At 38.7% G+C, this 22,619-nt stretch overlaps 1 protein-coding gene across 4 annotated transcripts in view; it reads right to left on the bottom strand.

The window, feature by feature from the left end:
* Window positions 1-22,619, bottom strand: part of DIAPH3 (diaphanous related formin 3) — a 501,032-nt gene that overhangs the window by 2,599 nt on the left and 475,814 nt on the right. The gene's annotated exons all lie outside the window — the stretch shown is intronic.

The following is a 22,619-nucleotide window of genomic DNA, read 5'->3' as shown; positions in this document are numbered from 1 at the left end:
GTAAAGAGGACAGAGGTCATAGTATTCCTGCAGTTGCCATGACTGTGCAAATTTATTATTATTTCTTTTTTATAGTATCCACCCTCCTGTCCCCAGAATGTCTGAGAACTGCATTTGTAGCTAAGTGGAAATCTTTGGTCAGCTTACTGTCACAGATGCTCCTGTCTTTTCCTGTCATTTGATTTCTGGTAAACGACTTTATCAGGAGGATGCCGCCAATGAAGTCGCTGGTATTCTGATGCTGGGCAACTCTAGCTCTGGTTGTTATGGCAAAGATGACACTAAGTTGGCTGAAATATGGGTGCATCATAGACACAAAGTATTCCATACCTTCTCTGGCTATGAATGGTTCAAGCCAATTCCCTATGTGGCAAAATGAAAAAAGAGCATGGGATTTTGAGGATTGAAATCCACACTTCTGCTTGGCTTTAGCAAGTTAAACTTTGTGTCTTAGGTTCTAATAATCAACATCAAAGAGTAGTTGTGAGAATTAATGCAACCAATGTGGGTGACACTAGCTTCAAGATGCTTGTTTTCTACTTCTATAAAAGCTGCTGCTGCTTTTTTTTTTTTTTTTAAGATTTTATTTACTTAAGAGAGAGAGGGAGGGAGCAGTGGGGAGGGGCAAAAGGAGGGAGAGAGAGAGAAGCAGACTCCCGCAGAGCAAGGAGCCCGATGGGATTCTATCTCAGGACCCAGAGATCATAACCTGAGCTGAAGGCAGATACTTAAACGGCCGAGCCACCAAGGCACCCATCTATAAAAGCTTCTTAAGGGATGCATCTATCACCCAAAGCTGACCGTTCTGATTTTCTGGTGACTGTACCGGTGAGGCCTGAAATATCATTTTATTAACAGCTTGCATTTATATAGTACCTTTATTTATAACGCATTTGTTGCACTCTAAACATTACCACCCTCATTTTATAGACTGAGAGGTAAAAGCAAAAGGAGGTTAAGGCATTTGGTTAGACTTAGTTACTGAGTAAATCAGTGGCAGAAGCCAAATGCTGTCTCTAGAGACACTAAGGCTGTCTTAAACAAATTTGAAAAGCTTTTTGCCAAAGAAAAGTGCTAAGTAATTCCAAGCTAAGTTTCACAATAATCACATCCTGTACTTATACCTCAAAACGCTTTCTGTCACATTTAATTCTCTCAATAACTATGTAAAGCAGATCACAGACCCATGTAAACTATCTCAGTACAGTATGTCCAAGGTCATACATGTGCTCCTTTTCTTTCTGGGTCTTACTGAAATTTGTGACCGTGAATTTCAAGTATGACCTTACTACTACTGCAATTCCCTCATCCATTCATTCTTCCATTCTCCTAGACCAGTATTTCACACCTTCTCCTTTCTTATCAAATGTCCAACGTGTTCTCCTATGCTGTCATTTAACTTGTTCAGAGAAACAATCAGAAAAGAACTCCCATAAGCTTCCACCCGCCTCCGATAGCTACTCACTGCATATAGACTCCTTCCCTCCTCAGGGTCTCCTGTACTCCCCTCTGAGACAAACCTTCACAGTGAGTACCACATACTACTGTCATTTGTCTGTTCAAGGACATCCCTCTGGCAGCTGTGTCTTTTCTCTATAGGAAAGGTTTCCTTCTTCGTGTGATCACTCCCCTCAGCATACAAGTATGTTGTAATAACCCCAATCTTTAGAGAAAAAAAATGTATTTGACTCCACATCCTCCATTTACTACCTCAATTGTTGACTGCCTTTACAGCAAAACATCTCAGAAGAATTGCCCATTCTTACTCAGTTCCTCTCTTCCTATTTTTCTCTGGAATCCACTCCAATCATGCTTTTGACCCTTTACTCCTCTGAAACAGCTCTTGTCAAGGTCACTAATAAACTGTGTGTTGCTAACAGCAAGGACTGTATATCCACTTGGATATTTTAGTCCTCCCTCACTCAGCCTATGCCAGATCCAAGGATGAAATGCCTAGCAGAACCTGGCTTTTCTTTAACTGTGGGCTCTTTGAACTCTTTGGAGGCTCAGGTGGATGACACTGGGCGGGTCAATGCAGGCAAGAGCATTTCGACCCTTTTAAGGAAACTCCAAATATTATTTTGTTCCTATAGCACGCCCACAGATAAGAGAAAAACCAAGCTGGCATTTAACTCCTCTGTGGTTTCAGGTGGAGAATCTTTTATGAGAAGCGACAGACGAGATGACACAAAACGGAGAGCGGCCATTCCTGAAACCACCAAAGAAATAAAAAAGAAAGTGCACCAGGGCTTCTTTAAGACTGAACTTAGAGTTCTTAGATAACAACTCTTCACTGCAGCCCTTACATTTATCTCTCCACACCTCAGTAGTCTCCAGGTGGGAGACGATTGCAGTTTCTTTTTCTTCACTTTGTTCCCAGTCACGGGAGTCTCGAACTGTGAAGCTGAGGAAGTTTCATCTGAAATTGCAAAGCTGATAAAGTTGAGATGGAGGAGTCTGACATCCCACTGCCACTAGCCACAATGTTTACAGGTAGAAGGAAGCTCCCAGGCTGGAGGCTCGTTCACTTTGATTATAATGCTGGTTCAAAGCTAGGCGGCTTTTGCCATTACTAGTAAACATCAGCTATTGGTGCCTTCGTGTGGGCTGACCTATAGATACAAATTCCACACAAAAACATGCACTTGGTTTCTAAATGGTTCGCTTCAAATATTGGGGGATGGCACAGTGCTTTAAGTTGGAGAGAACTCTCCATAGGTGCTCAAAGGCATAAAATAAATTGTAATTTGAAGCCAGTGGGCTCACTGCCTTTTCCCAAGAAATTGGAACGTTCCAAATACAAGATGACACACTTGGACACTTTCAATGAAAGAGAAGCCTGGGGTATCAAAAAAAAAAAAAAAGACTTTTCTATATCCCATCAATTCAAATCCCTGCCAGTATACATTCTTAAATGGAAACTAAAACATATTAAGCAAAGCAGAATGGTTGCTTCACTCTCCAGAGAGAGGAAGGTTGTGCTATTATTTTATGAATCAAATCCAGGGCTTTACAAGATGTTAAAATGGATGTTTGTGAAGGGAAGTATCTCTAGGACTATGGCCAATACACAGGACCATTGGTGATTATGGTACAGATGGCAAGGACCAGCTGCTATTCTTAGCAGTAGGTCAGTAAGGGAATCTAATCCACGCATCTTGTTTCTAAGTTTCTGTGGAAATAAACTATGGGGATACATGTGATTTTCCTTTAAGACAAAAAAAAAAAAAAAAAAAAAGAAAAAAGAAAAAAAAAGAAAACAAAAAATCCTAATTTCAGTTTAATTCCTCAAATGATTCTCATTCTAAGAATTGATTCTGGAGTCCCACAAGAGCGTCCCCCTCAGCCCCCCACCTGCTAAAACTGTATGAGAAGTTGAAACCTGTTGAAAAGTTGAATGGCTCTTAAATACAGAGAAACCCCTGGACTTAAACATGAGAATAAAAACCTTTAACTAGATTTAGGGGTGGATCCCACATGACCTTTGGCAGACTAGAGATGTGGATGACAACTAAACAGAAGAAAGCCAAAACAAAAACACCTACCATCCCAAGCTCATTTCCCCCTTGTTTCCCCCGAGTAACACGGGAAACTGGGAAAGTTGCTGACAAGAGAGTAAACATAAACGGACACGACTAGGCCTCCAGGTGAGGAACTCTTCCAGCCAACAGTTGTTATGCTTAAGCTAAGACAAGGCTGAGGCCCTGGCTGATGGCCCTTGGAGAAAACCCTCTCAGTGGCAGGAAATCTCAGTTATGGTTTAGAAAGAGGTATTATTCCCTTTAAGTCCCTATTGATCCCCCATTACCTTGTGGTTCTCATGGTCCCTGTCTTCTTAGAAGTGCCAGCTCTCAGGTGAAATATAAAATTGAACTCCTGCCTTTTGTGGTCACTGGTGAGCCTGTGGCAGCTTTGACAGGAGGAAGAATACAAGACTCTCGTGTCCTAAATTGACTGCCTCTGTTCAGCCTTCCTGAAGTTTGGTCTCTTTTCCCCGTTTTTGTTTTTTTTTTTTACCTTTTGCTCTTAACTATTACTTTGACCTACTAAGTAGCTATTTGTTTCACCCCAGAAATAGCCTTACTTTGGTATGAGGAAAAAATAACCCATAAATATAATTTTTAAAGCACTACTGGGTGTACATGATAGTAAAGTGTTTGACAAATATATGTTTTTAATCTATGCAATAACTGAAGTTAGTGCGGCCACCAGCAGCCCATCTCCCTATGGTTTTCCTTACTGTTGATTTACTGATGCTATAAATAATTGTCTTCCCTTAGTTTCATTTTGCTGTTCATTTTACCTTTTGTATTGAAAATGTGTAAAAATGACAAAAAGAGCCAAAGGGCATTTTGTATACAGTCAGAATCTTTTGGGAGTGCTAAGAGACTCTTCTGGAAACCCATTACATAAAAACAAAAAACAACAAAGCAATTACTCCCCCAATTCAAAAAAGACAAAGAGAATGATAAAAGGTATCTGAATAGAGGAAATAATTGATACTTGTTAAAGAAACATGTACAAAATGGAGCTGCTTGTGCTGAGCCCCATGTCACCAAGCCATGACTTTATATCTAACCAAACTGCAGTTTAAGCTTCATCCAGGAACATAATTAAAGGTTACCAGTCAATCTGGAATTACCTGACCAGCATAGTGAGGTAATCTGCCCAATCGATCCTTTCTGTCTCCTTTCAAAGGAAGCTGACCTTGCCTGAAATAATATACCCTTTTCTCACCTCACCCCCTTTCAGCCTATAAAAGTCTTCTATTTCTTATAGCTCCTTGAAGCTCCTTACTATATGTTAGATGGGATGCTGCCCGATTCATGAATTTCTGAATAAGGCCAGCTTGATCTTCACATTTACTCAGTTGAATTTTGTTTTTGAATAGATTTAGTGGCAGCAATGGGATATGAAGCGAACTTTTGGGAGCTTTGGAAACCACGAGAAACACAGGAATGGTACCCATGAATGTTTTTGAGTTTTTTCCTTGCCATTTCTGAGGGCTCCAAGTTCCTCTTGGTTCTGACTTCAGCTCTTGCATTGAGTTTCTAATCTAATTGGGTTTCTAGTCAGTTAGACATCTGGAGCAGCTAGCTGGTAGTTTAGGTCACAATTCTTATTTAATTGGTGGAAACTCCCGGCCCTTGATTCAGTCCCCAAATCCACATGGGAACTCTTAGTGGGAGTTAGCAGTTCCCCAGTTATGTGGAACCCCCAGTCCCCATTTGAAGTCTGATGCTTTAATACTTCCCCCGGTTCAAGGTTCCATGGTGGGAACAATAGTGGCCACACAGGGGCTTTTCTTGTCTGGGCTGCAGCAACATCTTTTGGTTACTGCTGGTGTATTAAGGCGCACACATTTGTCTGTCTTGTTTAGTAGCAGCCTTTATCTACACAAAAGGAGTCTGGGAAGCAACTTCAAAATTGGCAAGGAAAGGTCTAGCATTTAAAAGCTGTTACAATTCTTGCCACCTAACCTAAAGACTCATGTTAGGATAAGTTGGTCATGGGACAGGTCAGGTTGACCGGTTGAGGTTGTCACTGGACAACCTCAATTTCTGTGCAGTGAGGTACACAGCAAACACTACACAACCCACAGAGGCGCATCCCTTTTAAGTATTAGTCTGACTCCTAGAGATCCAAAGGCTTAGCTTTAAAAAAGAGATTTTTTTTTTTAATGAGAACCTTAAATTTCAAAAAGTTGAGCGTACCACCTTCCAGCATACCTGTTGAGTTCATGTCTAAGAACTATGGTTACAGAACATATAAATATCTACAAAAATAGCAAATTCTTACTAATGGCAACCAAGATCATTCATCTAAAAAGTGCACTCAAAATCAAGAGTTCCTGAATTAAACAGAATGGGGTATGTTCTAAAAGGTTTCAAGATTCCAAATTAACTCCACTAAAAAAATTTATAGCAAAAGGATCATGAAAAACTAAAGACATAAGAGGTGCCTAAAATAAAGGATGATAACACTGACAGGACTCCTACTGCTGTACCTTCCATTACCTGAGTACTCACATTGTAACTCTGAACTGCCTTTTCCACTCTGAAGAGACTATCAAACAGTTACCTTTACAATAAAACCACCAAAAGTAATGGGTGATCCTTCTCAGGTATCTCTCACTCCTTGGTCAAAACTTGAAATAAGGGCCATAATGATGGGAATTTCCTAAAGGTAGGGTCTCCTAAAGTATTCTGAAGAATTTAGTCATTATTGGGGCCTCTGACCCCAATCTGTCAGATCCTTATCAGCTTGTACAAATGATGGTGGGACCCCATGAAGCTCAAGAACGGATGTGGGAAGCAAAATGGCAAAACACCCAGGAAGATTTTCGAGATGCTTGATTTTTCAGCATGGTTCCCTCATGGACCAAATCTCACGAAATAGCAGCTAACAACTTTTTACAAGCCATTCCTAGGGTCTTCTGAGCCTGCAGGGATTGGTTTGTTACTCAAACACAAAAGCTAAATCCGTGGCCAACCTTATAGCTTGTCTGGAAGCTATCTTTCCTATAGCATTCCAGATTCCATACAATAAACATCACCCAAACTGCTCTTGTTGCCTTAGTAGTAAATACATTATCTCCTAAGTGGTTTGATAAAAAGGCAGAACCAGGATCAGAGATCACCGGTATGTCTGAACTCACATCCATAGCTGAATACTGGGTAAGGTACTTGGAACACAACTGCAAACAAAAGTCTACCGAGTGACCTTATAGCTACAATAGATCCAAGGTCACCTGAGATAACCCCTGGCTGCCCACACCATACTCTCTAGTCATCCACCATTAGAATGATAGCCCAAGGGTCAATGTTACATTTGTAATCAACTGGGACACTGGAAAAAGAAGTGTACTCAAAGGTCCTATGCAAATTCTTAACATCAGCTCAAATTAAGTAGCTCTTTGGTCAGAAGCTGAAAATCGGAATCTGATGGGAATACTTTTAAGTCTTTCTCCCCTTAGCTAAAATAGAACTATGTAACCAGAAGGCAAGAAAAACTTTCTAGCACCTTCATAAAAGGATTTATGAGTGGATCAACCTACTACGTTAAGTTGCAACCCAATTTCTTGAGGAATTAAAAGCAACTGTCCTTACCTTACAAATCTTTATAAAACCAGAGAAGTAGCTCCAGAAAAAATTTAAAGCCCACCTATTCTTTCTATCAATCCCCAGACCTCCTCAATTTATCTTAAAAGGATTGTAAATGTTGTAAAATTTGGTCCTAGTTAACAAAAGTCAAGCACAGAGGAACTTGCATTCCTTCCCTGTGCCTTTGAGATCTACTAGATCCCTCCAGGAATTCTTTCTTACCTAGGTCATCGCTTTAAAATATCAACTTCAGGGATATGAGTGGCTACAGATGGTGGATGTAGGAAGACCCTGAACTCACCTCCTCCATGAGCACACCAAATCTACACCTCTTTATAGAACAATTCCTCCTGAAGAAGGGAGGGTTGAGTGAAGTTTCTGCACAACAAAAGAGCTCAGATAGAGAATGAAAGAGAGATGGAGACAAAGGACCTGTGCAGGTTCATCTGCTATGGGACACAGGGGGAACAACAACAACAAAAAAGCACCATAGTTTAAGAAAGTAACTAACATATAAAGGAACCAGCCCTAGAGCAAATGGCAGCAGAGCTGCTGGAACTCTCTCTAGGTCAGAGGGGCTGGCAAGTGCCACTGTTTATTTTTCCTCCTCCACCTTGAGAGTGCAGATGGGAGCAGGGTCCAGGCTCGATAACCAGACTGCCACCTTTGGGAGCCCTGGGCACCTAGCCCATAGCAGCCCCAGACGGCATGGTTTAAAAGAGCAACTAGAATATAAAGGATCTAGCCCTGGAACTTGGCCAAACAGCACGAGAGCTCTCCAGGATGAATGGGCTGCGAAGTGGTACAGTTTCCATATCCCCTTCACATTTATAGTATGGACAGCCAGGGTTCAGGCACCCTAGCCGGCCTACCACCTCAGTGAACCCTGGGTCCGCACTAGACCCAGCCACGCCATTCTTTGGCAACCCAATATGGCACACACTGGGAAACCCCTAATCAGTGCTCACTACAGCTTCAGCCCTCTCACCAAGATGACATAGGTACAAAATATCCTGAAATACTCCAGACCCGTACTCTGGTTCCAGACAATTTGCCTGGGCACCTTCAGCACAGAGCACCTTGGGAGATCCTGGCCTGTGTACTTCTGGGCTCCAACTGCCACCTGGGAAGAATGGGCCCTCGGCCTTCACATGCCTCAACTTTAGCCACTCTACCAGGGTGCACCCTGAATGGAGGGCCCTGAGATACCTCGGTTTGTACTCACTTAAGCTTTAGCTGTCCTGCCAGGGCACCCTCCAAGGAGAGAGCCCCGAAACTACACTGGCATGCCTAGTTCAGTTATGGTCATCCCACCAGGGCAGCCCTAGCACAGAGGGCCCCAGGAACCCCAGCCCATGACAGCTCAAGCTCCGGCCAGCCAAAGTCACCAAATAAACACAGTCTACACAGGGAATGACCATACATAAGATTATTTCTTCAAGTTTAGAAGTAGCTTTTCTGCCTAATTCATAGAAATAAACACAGAAAGTCAAGCAAAATGAGACAGAAGCATATGCTCCAAACAAAAGACTAAGACAAGTGTAAGAAAAGGTAAATAAAATGAAAATAAGCAATCAACCTGATAAAGAATTCAAAGAACGATCATAAAGATGCTCACCAGACTTGAGAAAAGAGGAATGAATTCAGAGAAAACTTCAACAAAGTGGTAGGGAACCAATTGGAGATGGAGCATATAACAAATGAAATAAAGAATACAAATGAAGGAATCAGCAGTGGATTGGAGGATATGGAAAAACAGATCAGCAATCCCTATGACAGGGTAATGGAAAGCACCCAAGCTGAATAGCAAAAACAAAAAAATTAAAAAATGAGGATTAAAAAAAGGGATAGGTTAAGGGATCTCTTGGACAAGATCAAATAAACAAATGTATTAGAGGGGTCCTAGGACATGAAGAGAAAAAGGGCCAGAAAATTATTTGAAGAAATAATAGCTGAAAAGTTCCCTAGCAGAGGGAAGGAAACAGACATCCATTTTCAGGAATCAAAGAGAGTTCCAAACAAGATGAACCCAAGGAGGTCCACACTACAACACAAAATTAAAATGTGAAAGCTTAAAGATTGAGAATTTTAAAAGAAGCAAGAGAGAAGCAACTAGTTATGTACAAGGAAACCCCATGAAACTATCAGCTGATTTTTCAGCAGAAATTTTGCAGGCTAGAAGAGAGTGGCATAATATATACCAAGTGATGAAAAAACCTACATCCAAAAACATCCGTATGGCACAGTTATCATTCAGAATTGGAGGAGAGAGATAAACAGTTTCCCAGATAAATATTAAAGGCCACAAAAGTGGCCTTACAAAAAATGTTAAGAGGACTTCTTTAAATGTAAAACCAAAGGTCATAATTAGAAGAAAATTATGAAAGGAAAAAAAATCCATGAGTAAAAGCAAATATACAGAAAAGGTAGTAGAGCATTTACTTATAAAGATAGCATAAAGATTCAAAGACAAAGGCAATAAACCAATTATATGTAAACAATTGGTAAAAGGAACTTGCAGAATAAAAAAACATAAAACATATACATAAAACAATTTGTTCAAACTTAGGTTACCATCAATATAATGTAGACTGCTATACACTTAGGATGTTATATATGAACCTTATGGCAATGACAAATCAAAAACCTGTAACAGCTACACAAAAAATAAAAAGGAATCCAAGCATAATATTACAGAAAGTCATCAACCATAAGGAAAGAATGTAAAAAAAAAAAAAGAAGTACAAAGCAACCAGAAAATAATTAACAAAATGGCAATAAGTACATACCGACCAAATTAGTTGTAAATGGTCTAAATGTTCCAATAAAAATACATAGCATGGTGGAGTGGAAAATACCAAGACCCATTTATGTACTGTATACAAAAGACTTACTTCAGGCCTAAAGATATATTTAGATGGAAAGTGAGAAAAAAGGATATTTCATGCAAATAGACACAGAGTGGAAAAAAAAGGTACGGTAGTAATAATTAGAAAAAATAGACTTTAAAACAAAAACTGCAGTAAGAGACCAAACAAACAAACAAACAAACAAAAAAAAGACTTTACATAATGACAAAGAGATCCATCCAACAAGAGAATAGAATAGTTGCTTAACTATCCATGCATCCAACATTGGAGCATCTAAAGATATAAAGCAAATATTAACAGACATAAAGGGAGAGATTGACAGTGGTACAATAAATACAAGGAGACTTTAAAACCCCGCTTACATCAATGGATAGATCATACAGGGAGAAAGTCAAAGCACATGGAACATTCTCCAGGATAGATCATGTTAGGCCATACAACAAACCTCAATAAACTCAAGAAGACTCAAATCCTATTAAGCATCTTTTCCAACCACAGTGGTATGAAACTAGCAATCAATTAGAAGGAAAAAAAAAAAAAAAGGGAAAAATGGCAGGCTAAATAATATACTACTAAACAACCTAAAAGTCAATGAAGAAATCAAAGAGGAAATAAAAATAAATGGAGACCAATAAAAATGAAAACACAATGCTTCAAAATCTTTAAGATACAGCAAAAATGGTTCTAGGAGGGAAATATATACAGACCTACCTCAAGAAATAAGAAAAAGCTCAAATAAACAATCTCAACCTTGCACGTAAAGGAATTAGAAAAAGAATTAAATGATGCAGAAAAACCCTTTAACAACCTTCATCCTCTACTCATGATATAAACTTTCAACAAAGTGGGTTTAAAGGGAACATACCTTAACATAATAAAGACCATATATGACAAATACACAGCTACCATCATATTCAATGATGAGAAACAGATTTTCTTCTAAGATCAGGAATGAGATAGGAGGTCCACTCTCACTATTTCTATTGGTGGAAATAAAATAAAAGTCCTAGCCACAGCAATCAGACAAGAAAAAGAAATAAAAGGATCCAAATTGGTGAGGAAAAAGTAAAATTGTTTCTATTTGTAAATGACATGATAGTATACATAGACAACTCTAAAGACTCCAACCAAATACTATTAGGATAAATCCAATAAGTTGCAGAATACAAGCTTAAAATACAGAAATCTGTTGTTTTTATACACTAATAATAAAGTAGGAAAAAGAGAAATTAACAATTCTACTTACAATTGCACCAAAAATAAAATACATAGGAATAAACTTAACAAAGGAGGTGAAAGACCTATATACTCTGAATACTATAAAATACTGATGAAAGAAATTGAAGATGGGGCGTCAGGGTGGCTCAGTCAGTTAAGCATCTGGTTCTTGGTTTCGGCTTAGGTCATGATCTCAGGTCCTGCATGGAGGCTCAACCTGTGTTGAGCCCACAACCCCACCAAAATCTTTCCCTGCTCAAGCACACTCTCTTACTCTCTCTCTAAAATAAATAAATAAAATCTTTAGGAAAAAAAGAAGTAAATTGAACATGACACAAATGGGAAAAATACCATGTTCATGGATTGGAAGAATTATTGTTAAAATGTCCATGCTTCCTAAAGCAATCTACATATTCAAAGTAATCTCTATGAAAATGTCAATAGCATTTTTCACAGAACTGGAACAAATCATCATAAAATTTGTATAGCTCCACAAGAGACCCCATATAGTCAAAACAATCTTAAGAAGAACAAAGCTGGAGGTATCACAATCCTAGATTTCAAGATATACTACAAAGCTATAATAAAATAATATGACACTGACATATAAATGGGCACATAGATCAATGGAACAGAATAGAAAGCCCAGAAATAAACCCATGCATACATGGTAAGTTAATCCACCACAAAAGAGGCAAGAATATATGGTGGTGAAAAGAGTCTTTTCAGTAAATGGCATTGAGAAAACTGAACAGCTACATGCAAAAGAATGAAACTGGACCACTTTCTTATGTCCTACACAAAAATAAACTAAGAATAAATTAAAGACCTAAATGAGAGACCTGAAATCACAATACTCCCAGAAAAAAATATGGACAATAATCCCTTGGACATCAGCCTTAGCAATATTTATCTAAATACATCTCCTCAGGCAAGGGAAATAAAAGCATACATAAACTACTGGGACTAAACCAAAATAAAAACTTTTGCACAGCAAAGGAAACCATCAACAAAATGGTAAGGCAACCTACTGAATGGGTGAAATACTTGTAAATGATATATCCAGTAAGAGGTTATTATAGAAAATATATAGAACTTAACACTAAAAATACTCCAAATAATCTGATTAAAAAAATCGGTAGAGGATCTGAATACATTTTTCAAGAGAAAATATACAGGGGCGCGTGGGTGGCTCAGTGGGTTGGGCCTCTGCCTTCGGCTCAGGTCATGATCTCACAGTCCTGGGATCGAGCCTTGCATCGGGCTCTTTGCTCGGCAGGGAGCCTGCTTCCCTTCCTCTCTCTCTCTGCCTGCCTCTTTGCCTACTTGTAATCTCTCTCTCTCTGTCCAATAAATAAATAAAATATTTTAAAAAAGAAAGAAAATATACAGACATGTTCAACATCACTAATTATCAGGGAAATGCAAATCAAAACCACACTGATATATCCCTTCATACCAAAACCAAGAAATAACAAGTATTGGCAAGGAGGTGCACTGTTGGTGAGGATACAAATTGGTATTGCCATGTGGAAAGTAATTTGGGTTCCTCAAAAAATAAAAAATAGAAATACCATACAATCCAGTAATTTCACTATGGGGTTTTTAGCCAAAGAAAACAAAAATACTAATTCAAAAAGCTATGCATCCCTATGTTTATTGCAGCATTATATGCAATAGCCAAGATATAGAAACAACTTGTGTGCACTGATAGAAGAATAGATAAATAGATAAATATATATATCTATATTATATATAGATAAATAAATAGATAAAGATATAGTTTATATGTAAAATAGAATATTACTCAGCCATTTAAAAAAAAAGAGAGAGAGAGAGAGAGAGATCTTGACATTTTAAGAAACACAGATGGACCTGGAGTGTATTATGCTAAGTGAAATGAGTCAGAGAAAGACAAATATCATACGATTTTACTAATATGTAGACTCTAGACAGCAAATGAATGAACAAACAAAAAAAGCATTAACCGACCTATACATACAGAGAACAAAAGTAGGCAGAGGGGATGGAGTGGGGAAATGGGCAAAATGGACTAAAGGAAGTGGAAGGTACAGACTTCTAGTTACAGAATGAATAGGTCACAGGGATAAAAGGCACAGCACGGGAATATATAGTTAATGATATTAGAATATTGCTGCATGGTGACAGATGGTAACTTATGATGAGCACAGCATAACCTACAGAGTTGTCAAATCATGGCTAAATAGCTAAAACTAACGTCAGATTGTATGTTAACTATTCCTCAATAAAAATAAAATACCACCTTCAAGGAGGAAAATACCAGAAAAAAAAAAAACAAAAACAAAAACAAAAGGAGACAGGGTTATTTTAAAACTTGGGCAAATGAAAAACCTTGCACCTTTCTCACAAATGTAATTAAAAGGCTTTTGCCATCTAAGCAGATGACCTCAAAATATTCTATCTACCAGAAACATAATTTGGATTCAACATCTTTTGTAACTAATGATTATAAATGGAAGATACAAGGTCTCTGTGTCTGTCTTTATGTTTTTTCTCTATGTATGTACTATAGAGATGTGATATTTTCTACCTCTGGATAGTGTTATTAAAAGTAATTTTTATAAAAGAGCTCTACGTAATTGTCTTTAAGAGAATGAAGCCCTCATATGCATTAAGGACTCCTAAAACTCTCAGAAATATAGTAGAAAATAACCCAAATGCTTTTTTAAATTAATATTATTTATTCATTTATTTATTTGAGAGAATGAATGAACAAGAGAGAGCACAAGTCAGTGGAGGGGTAGAGGGCAAGAAAGGAAAAGACTCCTCACTGATCAGAGAGCCCCATGTGTGACTCCATCCCAGGACCCTCAGATCATGACCTGAGCTGAAGGCAGACGTTTAACTGACTGAGCCACCCAGGTGCCCTAACCCAGATGCTTTTTAAGGTCATGTGATCTGAGATAATCTCTGGTAAACAGAAGCTAGTTGAAATTTGTTGGAATCATTAAAATAGATGTGTCTTCAGAATTATAAGCATTAAAATTAATGCAGACATATATAACCATATATAACTTTATTCTACTTGAGTTTATTAGTCAAATTGGGTCATGTTATCTCTGTTACAAAATTTGTCAGCAAGAAAGAGCAAGAGATGATGGTTGAGTTTGTCTCAAGAAATTTTTGTGGGTAATTTAAACATAATTATTGAGTACAGTGAATTACATAGATGTAAGAGGGAGGAAAAGGTTTTAGGTCAACTTTTTAAATAGTGTCCCCAAATCTTTTTTGGAGCCTGAAAGCTTAAAGTCTGCCAAGTTAATTTAAATGATGGATAGACATTAAATTACCGACATTATTTCTGAAGCAGATTAAGTACTGAAACAATTACTGACTGCAGGTTTATCCACTTTTGGCTTCCTTTTACAGAGGAACTAAAGATATTTGGATATATTAGTAAACATGTTATGTGCCACACTGAAGAAAGCATATGTTTCTACAAATTAAAAAATATTATTTGTAATTCGTCAAGCCACAGAATGCTCATGTAAAAGTTCACAATTGCTTACTTTTTTATTTTCACTAAAAATTACAGTTTTTGTGTTAAAAATACCAATATATGTAATTAAAGCTGCTAGAAATATAAGGGAAACATCTCCATATGTAAGAAAAGTAGGATGTGTGTTTTAGTAAAGGAAGGTCTGAAAAATGGAGATGTACTTTTGTTAAGGAAAAAAGTAATTTGTCCTAAAGTGAGACTGGTTATTTCAGAAGTGAAAGAGTTAAAAAAAAAAAAAAAGGACAAAATTGTAGAAGGTTTGAATCTTGGGAAAGGAGTTTTATGGTAGTCAAGCTGGCTAAGATGTGAATAAGTTATAAAAAAGATGAGTTTTAATATCAAAAATACACTGGTACAAAATTACAATTGGCTTTCTCTGTTAAAAGGACAAACTTTTTCTGGACTTTGGGTCTGCTTTTATTAACGGATTGTGAAAGTTTCTTTAAGTAATCTGCTTTGGAAACAAAGACTTTGCATCTTAAGGCAAAAACTTACTATGCTTCATGTTAAACTTTATCTTTGGGTCTTTGATTACTTAAGAAAAACCGAGTCTTCTAAATTCCTAAAGTCTTCTAAGTTCCTATGTCCTGCTACAATATTATCATAATTCCACTTACCATTTTAAAATGTGTGTCACAGAAACAACCAGATTTCCTTGTCAATTTCATTATAATCAACTCTCATCACATCTTTTACAATGGGAATTTTTCAAGTATTTTGTCATTTGCAGACAGTTATTGTTTTACTCAGATGCTTTTGCAAAAGTGCTCCTGCAAAAATGCATCGTCTTCAAGGAGATTCATATATAGCCTTTTGACAAGTACCAGTTTCTGATACCTTTAAGATCATAAAAATTGAGCTGGGTAAGAAATTCCAGAACAAATAGAAAAACCAGATTCAAGCAGAACAAGTAATTAATACACAGGACTGAATGAACTAAGGAAGATGATTATAATTCTTTATGATGTTTTGTTTGAAACATTGCTGGTTCTTTAATGTTTTGCTTTATCAAATTTAAGGAAATCTTAAGTGAGCTATGACTTAGAGCAATTTATTAAAGTATACCTTTTTTTAAAGATTTTTTTAAAAAATTCATTTGAGAGAGAACGTACAATGTACACGCCAGCAGGTGAGCACATGAGCAGGAGGGAGGGGCAGAGGGGAGGGAGAGAGAGAATCTCTCAAGCCAATTCTGTGCTGAGTGCAAGCCCCACGGAAGGCTCAGTCTCGGGACCCTGAGGTCATAACCTGAGCCAAAATCAAGAGTGGGACACCTAATCGACCGAGCCACCCAGGCACGCCTAAAGTTTATCTTTCTAAATGAAGAGTGAACATTTACTTTTTCTTGGATTCATCCAGAATTTGAAAACTCTTGAATATTCTTTATATGGAGATATAACTGGTTATTTGCATAAATTCAGTAAGAATCTTTCTCTTCATAACAGGACACAGCTGGAAAGCATTGATTATACCTCCAGTGCTTTGACTGGAACACCACGTTTAAGAGAAATGTGTACAGACTGAGCTATGACCAGACAGCTTTGAGGAAATGCCTGGAAAGATCAACCTGGTATCTTGCTTTGAGGGTTCCTAGCAGCCTTACCAGGTAAATAAGGATGGTCACTGCCTGGCAGGCCCAGGAACCTGAGGATTTTTTTAGGGAACTTGAAAGGCATTCAAAGTACAAATTTTGTAGGTAAAATCTAATAGCATTTAAGAGGTCAATCTGAGATTCCTTATGAAACGTTCCATCAACGCAGTCTTTAATAAAAGTTTATATGGCCAATCACTATTCCTGCTCCACTTATGTAAATAATCAGACCAAGTCTAATGCAAACAAGCCACTTTTACTATGATTATCTCTGGTTTAAAAAAAGGGGGGGGGATCATTGTAGAGAGAAAAATTATGTTTGTACCTTTGCAGATAATTCTAATCCTGTTGTCTTTGACATTTTGTTTTACACCTGTAAACTAAGACTAGATCCTGAATTCTTGTTTCCTCACATATCTGGCTATGACTCAAAACTAATGTTTCCAATTTTCTCTCACTCTTCTGATGTGGAATAATTAAGAACAAATACTGTCCTTGAATCTCCTTGGAAGGGATTATACCAGATCCCCCTCACAACCTAGATGGCAGCCAAACTTCAGGGACTTGAACTTCAGATACACATCTCACAGCCAAGGCAGGCTCCACCTGACATATAGGCCCGTGCAGATGCTGGCAACCTCTGAATCAAACTGATGGGGAAAAGCAGTAGCTCACATTGAGGTAGATGGCCTCTACCAAAGATGCCAGATCAATACTTTTTACTTTAATAGAAAACACTGTCTTCTTTCCTCTTTCTTTCCTTTACCCTGGCAATGGCCTTGAAAGATAATTCTATCACCCACATTTCCCTGGCCATTGCTGAGAAGGAGTAACATATCAAACTGCTGGATTTGTCCTCAAAAACTCCAATCTGTCTACAATACTAAAAACATTAAGAGTGCCACCTTAGCAGAAATGGTGTATGTCCCAACAGAATTTATATTTGACTGCTGTGATCCTCATTCTTCCGGGCCTAGGAATGCCTAGGTGGCTGACACATGCTCGGCCATGGCGCTGAGGTTACTGAACTGTTTCCTAACTGGTCATAAACAGAGTAAGACACTTCATTGCTCAGCTTCCCTGAATTTACAATGTCGAGTTAGAAAAGATCTACAGGAGGAGTTCATGACCATGTAGGTCCCCTACATCCTGGTTAGGACTGAATTCAGGACTGAATTCAAATAAGGCTATGATCTGGAACCTCTCCTTAATTCCTGACAAGCACTGCTGAATCAGCTGCTAAAGCTGTAAAGCCCTAGACTGGTAAAAGCTGATCTTGATTATTGGATAGCTCTTGATTATCTTCAAAGAAGGAGGTATCTGTGCTATGGCCGCCACCTGCTGCATCTTGATCAATATTTCTGGGGAAGTTGAGGGGCGCCTGGGTGGCTCAGTGTGTTAAAGCCTCTGCCTTCAGCCCAGGTCATGATCCCAGGGTCCTGGGATCGAGCCCTCCATTGGGCGCTCTGCTCAGCGGGGAGCCTGCTTCCCCCTCTCTCTCTGCCTGCCTCTCTGCCTACTTGTGATCTGCCAAATAAATAAATAAAATCTTAAAAAAAAAATTTCTGGGGAAGTTGAAACACAGTTACATAAAGATCATGAGCAAGCCACGTGGCTTAAAATGGTGACTCCCTCACTGGATTCTTGGGAGTCATCTGATTTTGACTGGTTTGGGTCCTAGGGACCATGGCTCCAAAGTACACTCCAGACATTGGGAATTATTCTACTTAAAATAATTATTGTAATCTCGCTGGAGTGCTCTGTTCTCAAGAGCTTTCAATGTATGTTCCCAGCTCCTAACCACCGAACAAATGACCCACCTAAGACTGGAATGTCAGAAAAGGAACAAAGATAATGGCCAAATTAAAAATTGTAAATCTGAAGTTGTTGCTAAGCAAGACCCATCATGAACTGTGAATACCACACAGAGGATCAACGAAAGCTATGAGAACTACTGAGAGGTAGTGGAGAGTGATACTAGTACTTAAATTTTGGTTGCACTGATGCAGGGCCATTGAGCACAAGGCTCAAGAAAGAATTTTTGAGATGTTTTATGGTGCAAAAGAGTGCTTTTATTATATCAAGGGACAGGACCCGTGGGCAGAAAGAGCTGCACTTGTGATTTTGGGAAGTAACTGATTATATATTTTTAAGTTTGGGGAGAGGTAGTGGTAAGAGAAGTCTCTGAAGGGATTTCCAGATTTCCATATGTTAAAGAACACTTACAGGATCCTGAATGTCTGGCTATAGTCAAGTTAAAGTTGCTTTCAGTCTCTAGAAAAGCATTAACATTAAGGCAGCTGTGAGTCCCATGAGGAATGTCATACTTTGCCTGTGTCAGGCATTTATCAATGGCCTCAAGTTGTAAGGAAATATAATTCTATCTACATTTCTCTTGCCTTTGCTCTCCTCATCAACATCTGTCGGTTAAGTTTAAAGTTTAATCAAAAGGGAGGAACTTTTGGGGCACCTGGGTGTCTCAGTGTGTTAAAGCCTCTGCCTTCGGCTCAGGTCATGATCTCAGGGTCCTGGGATCAAGCCCCACATCAGGCTCCCCGCCGAGCAGAGAGCCTGATGTGGGGCTCGATGCCAGGACCCTGGGATCATGACCTGAGTTGAAGGCAGAGGCTGGGGAGCCTGCTTCCCCCTCTCTCTCTGCCTGCCCTCTGCCTACTTGTGATCCCTCTCTCTGTGTCAAATAAATAAATAAATACAATCTTAAAAAAAAAAGGGGGGGGAGACTTTTTAAAAAGTTAACAGGCTCCAAATGGAGTCTCTTGTGCTGAGTCCCGTATCAGCAAACCAAAACTTAATACCTAACCTAATAGCAGTTTCAGCCTCACTCAGGAATGTAACCCTTAACCACTCCATCTGGAATTACCTGGTCAGCACCAGTGAAGTAGTCTGCTCAATAGACCCCTTTCATAGGAAGATGACCTCGCCTGAAACAATTCATTGCTTCCTTGTCTCTCCCCTTTTCTTCCTGTAAGACCTCCATTTTGTACAGCTCATCAAAGCTCCTTTCTGTGTGCTACATGGTATGCTGCCTGATTCATAAATTGCTGAATAAAGCCAGTTTCATCTTCAAATTTACTTAGTTGAACTGTTTAACATAATTAGTTTTGTTTTTGTTTTTTTTTTTCTTTTTGGAAACCCATCATATATATATACTTCTATTCAGTCTTGTTTCATATAATTGCCCTTTAAATATAAATTCAAGAAAGCACTTCCATTTTACAATTTCCTGTCCTGGGCCTTCCTAATTGCTCATGAGGCTGGAAGGAACGCAAGATGCTGCAGGTACCTGACTACAGAGCATCCAGGTTAACTCCAGCCTCTTTTTTTTTTTTCCTATAGTGAATAGTAATGTAAACCCTCCCATTCAATTCCTTATCTTTCTGATATGTAATCTATTTGTAATATATTACTTGAATTGAATGCCCCTCTCTATAGTTGCTTCCCTTGTCCCCCCATCTCTATTCAATTCTTAGAATCTTAGAAAATTTTAATTTGGTTTTTATCTACATCTCTCTATTGAGACCTAAGGGGCTGAAAATTCCTAAACTCAATGCAATTTGCAACATTTTAGAATATATATAATAAAGAATTGGGAGACACTGGAGTGGCAACTGGAGTTGGTTAAGTGGCTGCATCTTGATTTAGGCTCAGGTCATGATCTCAGGGTCCTGGGATCAAGCCCTGTGTGGGGCTCTGTGCTCAGAGGGGAATCTGCTTCAGGATTCTCTCTCTCCCTCTGCCCTTCCTCCCATTCACACTCTCTCTCAAATACATAAATAAATCTTTAAAAAAAAAACAAAACTTGGTTTGCCTTTATGCAGTTTCCTGGGAGGTAGCCTCTAAACTCCTAGAATTTCCAGAGTGATAAAAGTGTGTCTGTCATTCATGGTAGGTCTCTAGATAGTTTATAGTAATTGTGATTCAGAATTGTGGGATCAAAACCCCAGGTGCCCCAGAATGCTGGGGTTTTGAGTCAAGTGATATAAGCCTGATCTTCAAGGAGGGGAAGAGGGTAGAGACTAAGTTCAATCATGTGACCAATGATTAAGTCAGTCATGCCTACGTAATAAGGCCTCAATACAAAGTCTAGACACTGATGCTGAGTTTTCCTAGGTGGCAATATGATGTGGATTGTCACACACAGATGTGCTGGGGAAAAAGAAAATATGCCTGGGGACAATGGAAGCTTCATGTTTGGGACCCTCCTAGACCTCACTCCATGTGTGGTCTTTCTTTGGCTGGTTTTCTGACTTGTGTCCCTTTACTATAATAAAGCTGTAATAGTAAGCTGAGCTGAGCAGTAAGCTCCTGAATTCTAGGACTCATTGTCATGAATTATTGAACCAGAGGGTGTAGTGCAAACCCCTGAATTTATAGCCAGCTGGTCAGAAGTGAGGGTGGCCTGGGGACCCCCAAGCTTACAGCAGGTGTCTGAAGTGAGGGCTGTTTTTCAGAGGACTGTGCCCTCTAAAGCTTGGCTTAACTCTGGGTAGTTGGTGTCGTAAGTCATTATCAAATGTTACTCATAACTTTTAATACTATATAATTGATAAAGTCAGTATCATCATGTTACCTTGATATATGGCTATCCTGCAGTTCTCACACTTTCCCTATACTTCACTCATTTGATTCTTGTAAAAACTCTGTGATGGAGATGATATATATACCTTGTTTTACATACAGCTGAAGTAGCAGATATAACTTTCAGGCAAGGCCGGGGACAAAACTCAAGTCTTCAGATGGTTTGAGAGCATGTTCTCTCATGGTAATGCCCTTTACTGTGCTTATTCTCCCACATTTTGATGATTATTTTTAATCTTCTTTGGTAACTTCTTCCACCTTCCTAGCCCCTCTCAAATGGAAATGTGGCCTTGTGTGGCCATTTCTCATGGTTAGATACTTGGCCCACTTTTCTGTCCATTCTACATTCTCTTCACCAAGCTCTCACAGTTCCAACCATCTGTGCTAATAAGAAGATTCCCACATCTGCATCTGCAGCTCTAATGGCAGAGCCTTAACCCTGTGTTCATCTTGGGTTCCTGAAGCATTTCTGCCTTGAATGACCTACCATTATTTCAAACAACACATTTTCAAACAAAACTCACATCCAAAGCAGCTTCCTCTTTATACTAACATACAAAAACCAACCACAGCATGTTTGCCAGTCCTGTTATCTGTTCCTGACAGCAGTCCCATGCTACTATGTACTTGTGGTCACCGTGTGAGGCTTAGCAGCTCTTAAGTAAATATTTCTCAAGTATGCATTTGCCTGTCAGTTAATACCAGACAGTAAATAACTTGGTGTTTCATGGAGAAGAGATAGAGAAATAACACTGGGATAAGGTTTGATATTATAGTTATTGAATACATACTATATTTCTGATAAACCCCTTTACATGTTATTTGAAAATTTTTGCAACAATTCTAAAAGATAGGTATTAACAATCTGGTTTTATAACTGAGGAAATGGAGTTTTGAGAAGTCCATAAACTGTGAAGTCCACAGAGACTTTGCTGTTTACCTCTGGCAAGCTCAGTCACAGTCTTCCCCTACAGCTCTGGGGCACATGATTAGACCACGGAAAATAGACCCATTGTGAAATGAAGAGCACTTCACTGAGATGAGGGTTTGAGGAAAGGCTGATTTCCAATGCTAAGGACTTGGAAGCTATCTTGGAAAATAACCAGCTAAATAAATACTATGGGACTTAAATACTTTCCTGAAGCCATTTCTAAATAGTATCTTACAGTGTGTTTTCAAGTATTTTCCTTTACTTATCTTCCCTAATTCAACACTTTTAGATATTTCCAATGTACAGATGTTCCTTCTAAGCAAGTAACTTATACTATTTTGACTCTATTTCATTTTGACTCACAGAGTCACATAATCTCAGGATTAGAAAAAGCCTGAATTACTTGGTAGAACTCTCTATCCAATACTTGAATTCAATGTATTCAGCATCCTGTCACATGGTCATCTTATCTAAGTTTGAAGACCTCAAGTCAGATCCTCACAAGATAATATATTTTTCCTTTAGACAGGTCTAATAATTGTTTTACCTTACATTTATCTAGTGCTTATCTCCCTGAAATCTTCATCACTGGCCTACTGATTTTTTTTCATTAGGGTGTGGTAAGGGTGTGGTCTTCCAAGCACTGGCCCTTCCACTATTTAGAGATAGTAATCCTATTCCCCAACCTCTTTGCCAAGCCTAATAGCCACAGCTTCTTCAACTGTTCTTCCAGAGATCACGAGGTGAAGTTATGATTATGTCAATT

The sequence above is a fragment of the Lontra canadensis genome, unplaced genomic scaffold (assembly GCF_010015895.1).
Source record: "Lontra canadensis isolate GAN:19392208 unplaced genomic scaffold, GSC_riverotter_1.0 scaffold95, whole genome shotgun sequence".
In the NCBI taxonomy this organism is placed as follows: domain Eukaryota; kingdom Metazoa; phylum Chordata; class Mammalia; order Carnivora; family Mustelidae; genus Lontra; species Lontra canadensis.
This window is presented reverse-complemented; position numbering and strand designations above follow the sequence as displayed.